Below are 9,024 nucleotides of genomic sequence, written 5' to 3' on the forward strand. Positions count from 1 at the left end.
TAGGTTTGACACACTGAGTTGAGGTGTCCGTGGGAAATACCAATGGACATGTTCTGTGAACAGCTGAATATGTGGGTCTGAGGTTCAAAGGGCGGCACTGGTGAAATAGAGCTGGAGGGGGAAATTGATCAGAAAAACAATTCAAAGATTTGTTGCAACTAAAATAATAAGTGGGGCTTCCCTGGTGGTTCAGTAGTAAAAAAAAAAAAAAAAAAGACACAATACGCCTGTCAATACAGTTCACAAATATCTGAAGGGTCAGAAAGATCCCCCGGAGAAGGAAATGGCAACCCACTCCAGTATTCTTGCTTGGGAAATCCCATGGACAGAGGAGCCTACCAGGCTACAGACTATGGGGTCACAAAAGAGTTGGACACAACTTAGCAACTAAACAACAACAAAAATAATGGAGGGAAAGGATAGTAGTGATGAGGATTCAGAGGAGAGGAGGCATTTAAGAGCTATTAATGATGTGAAATATGCAGGACGTTATTGTAGAGAGAAACATCTGTAGAGGGAGGAGGGGAAATACTCCCTTTTATCTTTGAAGAAATATGAGCACATAGGTACACTTGGAGAAAAGAGCAAATAAAGAGGGACAAATTAAAAACAAAGTTGAGTGCAATCCATGAGAATTAAGGGACTCAGATCCAGAAAATAGGTTTCTTGTAGAGAATAATTATGAACCAATGAGGCATCCTTGATACCAAAATGATTTCTTAAACTAAGACGTAACATGGATTTGCTAACTGACAGTATATAGATGGAAGATGGCAGGCAACCTCAAGAAGACTGTATCTTTTTTTGCAAAATCAAAAACCATCCCATTTTTCTCTTTAGCTGTATTTAGTTGGAACCTTTAGCAGCATCATTTAATAGTGAGATGAAGGGTGATATTGTGAGGGCTGGAAAAAAAGTTGCAAAAGGGAAAAATGCTTAAATAGTATAAATACCTGTATAAATCTTCCTAATAGCTTTCTCAAAGCTAGACTGGATGTGTTTGATCACATATTCCTGGGCAACCAGAGGGTTTCACACCAGCAGTAGAGCTGAATTGCCCTTGGTACTCAAAACTTTATTTAGGAAATTTGCAGAGATCACCAGGGGCATGGAACTGGGGCACGCGTGCTAGTTTCAAACATCTCCTGTGAAGAAAGAGAAGGAAAATATTTAGGTGAAAATTAGGATACGTTTGAAGGTGTGGGATTTCAGAATGAGAAAGAGGGATGGGATCTGATAGTGTCTAATTTCTCTGCAAGGCAAGAGCTAAGGTTAATTGCTGAGAATAAGGGAGACAGGGAGTGAATAAGAATTATTAAAGTAGCTCATGGGGGTCAAAAAAAGTTGACATAGTGAACATTGCAGAGCAATTTTTGAAGACCCTGTAATAATTCCTTACTGTATTTTATCAGAACTGTAGTAGCACAGGAAACTTTACTCAATATTTTGTAACAATCTATAAGGGACAAATTGAAAAAATATAGGAATGTGTATTTGTAATTGAATCACTCTGCTGTACACCTGAAACTGCACATTTAAATCAACTCCGTCTAGTCAAGGCAATGGTTTTTCCCGTGGTCATGTATGGTTGTGAGAGTTGGACTGTGAAGAAGGCTGATCGCCGAAGAATCGATGCTTTTGAACTGTGGTGTTGGAGAAGACTCTTGAGAGTCCCTTATACTGCAAGGAGATCCAACCAGTCCATTCTAAAGGAGATCAATCCTGGATGTTCATTGGAGGGACTGATGCTAAAGCTGAAACTGCAATACTTTGGCCACCTCATGCGACGAGTTGACTCACTGGAAAAGACTCTGATGCTGGGAAAGGTTGGGGGCGGGAGGAGAAGGGGACGATGGAGAATGAGATGGCTGGATGGCATCACTGACTCTGTGGACATGAGTTTGAGTGTACTCCGGGAGTTGGTGATGGACAGGGAGGCCTGGCGTGCTGTGATTCATGGGGTCGCGGAGAGTCGGACACGACTGAGCGACTGAACTGAACTGAACTGAACTGATACTTCAATTTAAAAAAAAGTGAAAAATGTAATAAATTCTTAGAAGAAATGTAGTTGTTGTTTGCTAATACAGTATTGATTAAGGCTTTTGGTCATTTACATAATCGTTCAGAGATAGCAGCTCAGAAAATGATTAAGAAAAATGCAGGACTTCCCTGGTGATACAGTGGATAAGAATCCACCTGCCAATGCAGGGGACATGGGTTCAATCCCTGATCCGGGAAGTTTCCTCACACTCCTGAGCAGCTGAATCCATGCACAACTACTGAGGCCATGCCCTAGAGCCCACAGGCTGCAACTCCTGAAGCTCACACACCTAGAGCGTGTGCTCCACAGCAAGAGCCGCCACTGCAGTAAGAAGCCCACTGACCTCAAAGGAGAGGTGCCCTACTCGTGGCAACTAGAGAAGGCCTGTGCAGAGCAATGGAGACCCGGAACAACCAACAATAAAGAAATCATTAAAAAGTAAAATGCAGTTTCTCTTTTTTGGTTGTTTTTGGCTCTTTTTCTTTGTATCTCTCCTTTATAAGTGTTTTCTTTCTTTTTTCACTAAATGTTCACTTTTTTCCCCTGTTTTCCCCAATTTTAATTTTCAGAAAGCAGATGCTTTTTTTTTATCCCTTATAGATTCTACTTTTATTATATTTAAAATTTACATATTTGCCATTTAAAAGATCAAATAACACTTCCAGTCCTGTATGGGAAACCAGTTCTCTTCTAGCCTTACCATCCCTACCCTTTGTCCCTTGACGATCAAATACTTCACCTGTTTAAACCATTGCTTCTGGTATTAACCTATTTAAAGCTAAGACATTAACTTTGTACTTGTAATGTTGCAGGTCAGGAATTAACTCTCTTGAGCCTAGCACTCACAAGTTCATCTCCACCCCCCCATCCCCCTGACATAATTCGATGGCATTATTGGTTGCATTAACTTTTTAAAGTTAATTATTTTTTAATTGAAGGATAATTGCTTTACAGAATTTTGTTGTTTTTTGTCAAAGCTCAACATGAATCAGCCTTAAGTATACATATATCCCCTCCCTTTTGAACTTCTCTCCCATTTCCGGCCCCATCCCACCCCTCTAGGTTAATACAGAGCCCCTGTTTTATTTAGAATTTATAATATGTTGGCTAGGTAACTATTTTTCAGATCAGAAAAAGCCTTTTTTTCCTTGTCCAACTTTTTTTTTAATCATCAATGAATTAATAATTGCCTACCTACTTCCGTGGCTGAGTTTTCTACCTAACTTTGCACTAACTCAGCACCAATTTTCTAGTAGAAGCATACATTTCCTCTCAATATGGTAAGTCATCTAGGAATTTGTGTGTGTGTGTGTGAAAGTCATTCAGTTGTGTCCGACTCTTTGTAACCCCCATGGACTGTTGCCCACCAGGCTCCTCTGTCCATGGGATTTTCCAGGCAAGAACACTGGAGTGGGTTGCCATTTCCTTCTCTGGGGGATCTTCCCAACCCAGGGATCAAACCTGGGTCTCCCCGCATTGCAGGCAGACTCTACCATTTGAGCCACCAGGGAAGGCCCATCTAGGAATTTGCTAGTTTTATCTACATAATTTCATTCTCCTCATATTTTCCATCTTTCTCTCATGATATATTTTATGCTTTCTATCTTGGACAGCTTTCATTTGGGATTTCTTTTATATTCAGCTCAGGGATTCTGTCTCTTTCCTGTTAGCTATTTTATTATTTTTTAATGAGCTTTTTTTTTGTTTGTTTTAATGTATATCATTTTAAAAAACCTTATTGAGTTTGTTACAATATTCCTTCTGTTTCATGTTTTTTTGTTTTTTTTTTTTGCTGTGAGTCATATGTGATCTTGGCTCCCTGTTCAGAGATTGAACTCCCACTCCCTTCAATCGAAGGTGAAGAGTTAACTGCTGGACTACCAGGGAAGTCCCTGGCTATTCTATTTTGGATGCTATAACTTACACCTTCTTTGGGAATATAAACTATCCTTGTAATGAGGCAAAAATTGCACTGGACAAATTTAAGCAGGCAAGAAAGACTTAATTCATGGCTATTATAACAAGGGAGTGAGACCAGAACTCTGAGTTCAATTCTGCTGAAACCAAAGGATGGCAAGTTTTTAAGAGATGGGATACAGGAAACAGACCATCTGTGTTTGCTCTTGGCTTTTCCAAAATAAAGTAATTTCTCATACTCTTAATACAGGAAGTAGTTTTACAACTTGGAGGATGGTGCCTGCCAAAGTTAGGCTCTAACTCTGCCAGGGAAATGGGAGATAAGACCATGATCTTCCTTGGTGATGGCATTACAGAGGGATGGCTCCCAAGTCTCAGAGAAAGATGTGTCTGATTTGTGACTCTGCCCAGGTCTTTTAGAAAGATTTACTTCCCAAAGGAGCAGAGAAATAATTTATAATTCTAAGCCTTCTAAAGTAAATGCTTGAAGAAAAGGAAGCCAGGGACTTGGAGTTAGGAAGAAGCTTGTCTAAGTTTTAGTGCTGCCAAGGGGAATGTTAAGGTCTTCTAGGTCAGCTGCCTTAGGAAGGTACTTGGCTGGTCTTTTGAAATATTTTCAGAACTTTTTTGAAATATTATGTTTCTTACACTTGAGTAGCTGTTCATTTTGATAAAGAATTTTAGATTGACAGTCATCTTTCCTCATATTTTAAAAGGCATTGTTCCAGTACCTTCAAGCTGCAATGCAGGAACTAAAAAATTGGATGCTATTCTTATTTTGGATTCTTAATATAGTCACACTTTTTTCTCTATATAAGATCATAGTTTTTTTTTCCTCCTATAATTCTGAAATTCTATTAAAATACATTTTTGAATGGTGTCTCAGTTATTATTACCCTTAATGGCATCACATTATCTCTAATTGAAAATTATAGTGAATTACGTCAAGGTTGTATATTGTCACCCTGCTTATTTAACTTCTATGCATCATGAGGAATGCTGGGCTGGAAGAAGCACAAGCTGGAATCAAGATTGCCGGGAGAAATATCAATCACCTCAGATATGCAGATGACACCACTCTTATGGCAGAAAGTGAAGAGGAACTCAAAAGCCTCTTGATGAAAGTGAAAGAGGAGAGTGAAAAGGTTGGCTTGAAGCTCAACATTCAGAAAACGAAGATCATGGCATCTGATCCCATCACTTCATGGGAAATAAATGAGGAAACAGTGGAAACAGTGTCAGATTTTATTTTTTTGGGCTCCAAAATCACTGCAGATGCTGATTGCAGCCATGAAATTAAAAGACGCTTGCTCCTTGGAAGGAAAGTTATGACCAACCTAGATAGCATATTAAAAAGCAGAGACATTACTTTGCCAACAAAGGTCCATCAAGTCACGGCTATGGTTTTTCCCGTGGTCATGTATGGATGTGAGAGTTGGACTGTGAAGAAAGCTGATCGCTGAAGAATTTATGCTTTTGAACTGTGGTGTTGGAGAAGACTCTTTAGAGTCCCTTGGACTGCAAGGAGATCCAACCAGTCCATTCTAAAGGAGATCAATCCTGAGTATTCACTGGAAGGACTGATGCTAAAGCTGAAATTCCAATACTTTGGCTACCTCATGCGACGAGTTGACTCACTGGGAAAGACTCTGATGCTGGAAGTGATTGGGGGCGGGAGGAGACGGGGACGACAGAGGATGAGATGGCTGGATGGCATCACTGACTCGATGGACATGAGTTTGAGTGAACCCCAGGAGTTGGTGATGGACAGGCAGGCCTGGCATGCTGTGATTCATGGGGTCACAAAGAGTCAGACATGACTGAGAGACTGAACTGAACTGAACCAAACCTAGGCTACTTGTGAAAGGATAGAGAAAAGATCATCAGTTTTTATAAATTAAGATTTTTAAAAATAAAAATAATAGCTATACTGTATTGGTAGGAGAAACAAATTGTGGTTGTCATGGTTGAAATAGGTGTAATTGTAGTGAGTGAAAAAAAAAATGCAATCCCATCATGAGTAAAAATGTTACTACTTGAAAATCAATAATGACTCTCTACAGATCAGTTAGCATATTATTAGCTAGACTGAAAGTCATATTAAGACAAGAGAACTATATTCAATATTCTGTGATAAATCATAACAGAAAAACATTTTTAAAAATAATGTTTATATATGTATAACTGAATCACTTTGTTGTACAGCAAAAATTAATACAACACTGAAAATCAACTATACTTCAATAAAAATCTGATAAGACAAGAAGTCTGATTTAACAGTTATTGCAATTTGAGCAGTGCCACCAATTTGATTCATTTATGCTCACATCACTTTTAGATACCTCTTTTGAGTCCACTGTTTTCAATGTAGAAATTTAACATGAAGACAAATGCTGTTTCTAGACATGAACTATCAGGAAGCAAATATTAAAATTCCTTCCTGTCTACTCCTCTGGTGATCATTCTGCTCTTGTGTACAAAATCACATGCAGCATTCTGGGCTTTACTCTTGACTCTGGCAGAAGAGTTGAGGAGATCACTCATCACGCACTGCCCGCCTGGTGATAGCTGACTGCGTGACATCATTCTCTCCACGGCTGGGGAGGGGAACACCTCGCTTGTCACAGGCTATTGAAAATCATCAGCTTTCATCAGTGGATCCTGACAATGTGGAAGAATGATTCACCTGAAGGGAGCAGAGGGCATAGCATTTCAAAAGTGATCTCTAAAGACTGATTATTTCTTGTCCTTGACACCCTGCCAAGGGCTAGATACATCGAACATTCGGGATGTAATGGAGCCACAAATCACTGGTTGCCTAGAGTCTCCCTGGGCCTATCGGAGAATAGCATGCTTGACTTTAGTTCAGTTTTTATTACATGCTGTGAACTTTTGACGGCTCTGATATGCCTTGTCATTGATTTGTCAAGATTGGACTCTGACAGGGTGTCTGACCTGATCGAAATCAAGAATGCTCTACTGGATCTTGTAGAAATAATGGGAAAACTCTTCTATCATAGGACCCTGGGCAATGGAATACATTTCATTATGATGCCACTGAAACAACAGAGAGAGTTATTCTAAGAGCATTTTAGTTAGAATGAAGGGGTCTTCCTTGGACTGCAAAATGTATAATTTAATCATACATTGTAAATAGTCAAAAGACATAAAGGCACACGTTATACATTTTGCTAAGGGCTAATTTTGGTGGTAGAAATTTGTGCATCCAATACCTATTGCTAAGTGACATTTTGTTGTTTTACTTCAGTTGATGTAAATGATTTTTTTGGTACACAAGAGAAATCACAAAAGACTTGTTATCAACAGAGAGATAAGTTCTGCTTTTGTTATTCCAGTATTCAAAGGGCTCACTCGATAATATTTGAAAATCTTTTATGACTGACTCATGAAATGTAGTTTCGAACAAGACAATCTTACTCCTAAGAAGACTATCGATGCTAACAGTGGTTTACCCTGTGGAGAAAGGATTGTGGATCAAACTGTTTTTTTTCTTCTTCAGAGATATTTGCTACTCAGAAAAACTAGTAAACAGAAAGATAAGGGTATTATTTTAGCCACCCTAAATCCTAATCAAAATAGCAGAGTGCTGGTGGAAAGGAGTAGCCCCAAAGCATGCGGCAGGTTGATTTTGTAATTTTTTCGAAAGGAGAGTGCCTACTTGTAGATTAAAAGATGCACTACCTGGAAAAGTTGGTATTTTGAAGAAGTTAAGAAAACAATCACCTTCAGCCCACGAGTTTAGGAATATTGCAAAGCAAATAAACACAATCTTTCATGCAAAGAGTCCTTTAAAGGTAGGAAGAAAAAACTATGGGGCATAAAATGTCATTTTCTTCAAAACTTATCCCTTTCCTCATGTTTCTCTGTCCTACATGTGAAATATTATCAATAAATTAAAAATCAGAGCCCAACAGTAGTTAAAGTGGTAAAAACTGATTTTATTCAGGAACTATGTGACAGGGGAATAGAGACCTCAGTATCAAATTCAATACAATAACAAGTGGGGATTTATAGTCTGGGAGTGGAAATGGTTGCTTTATGCGTGGAGGATTTTTAAAGAGGCATTAAGGGCAGGTCAAGGTATTCAAATGTTACCTGGGGGATGGTGGAAGATGAGGAATTTCAGCAGATGTCGAAAGTAAGGGATTCTCTCTAGACTAACAATGTAGCTCAGTCAGTAAAGGACCTTCCTGCAATGCAGGAGACCAAGGTTTGATTCCTGGGTTAGGAAGATCCCCTGGAGAAGGAAATGGCAACCCATTTCAGTATTCTTGCCTAGAGAATCCCGTGGACAAAAGAGCCTGGCAGGCTACAGTCCACGGGGTTGCAAGAATAGGACACGCCTTAGTGACTAAACCATCACCATTCTTGCTAACACTGCGCTATGCAGGCCCAGAGACATGGGGACATAGTCAAGGTCTAGTCCAGAAGAGGGCACAAAGTAGCCTGACATTTGGTCAGGGATAGTCTTCATCAGTGGGAAAAGATGTTTCCACTCTCGCACTAAGTTCACGGTGCACATCAATCACAACCTTTTTCTTTGCTATTTTTCGTGTTATAAAGTATTATTCTGAAATTAATTTATACTCATCAGAGCGTTATGATACCTATGATTATCTTTTTATGAAGGTCTAGTATCATTTTGGAGAAAACTATATTTTACCTAAAGTAAACACTTAATATTTGAAGCAGTTAAGAACTGATTACAAATTTTTGGAGAAGCGCATGAGTGGAGTCAAAGTGACTCCAAAGTGGCTTTGGAGTCAAAATTTCCCATCTTGATTCTATTATTTGTTAAGTTATTCTATTATTTGCTAGCTATATAAACTTGGACATATTACTTACATATCATCTATTCCTCAGTTCCTTAATATTTAATATTGAGATCGTATATCTATCTTATAAGAATGCTGAGGACAGTATAAAATATATAAAGATTTAGTGGGCTAGTGTCTCACCACATAAGAGCTTAATTAATGTTGGCAATATTCAGAACAAACATAAAGAGGTTTGATTAAATAATTTTACTTAACTTGGATAAAAAG

This window comes from Moschus berezovskii, chromosome 13 (assembly GCF_049115385.1).
Source record: "Moschus berezovskii isolate FMDL1 chromosome 13, NW_MosBer_1.0, whole genome shotgun sequence".
Classification (NCBI taxonomy): Eukaryota; Metazoa; Chordata; class Mammalia; order Artiodactyla; family Moschidae; genus Moschus; species Moschus berezovskii.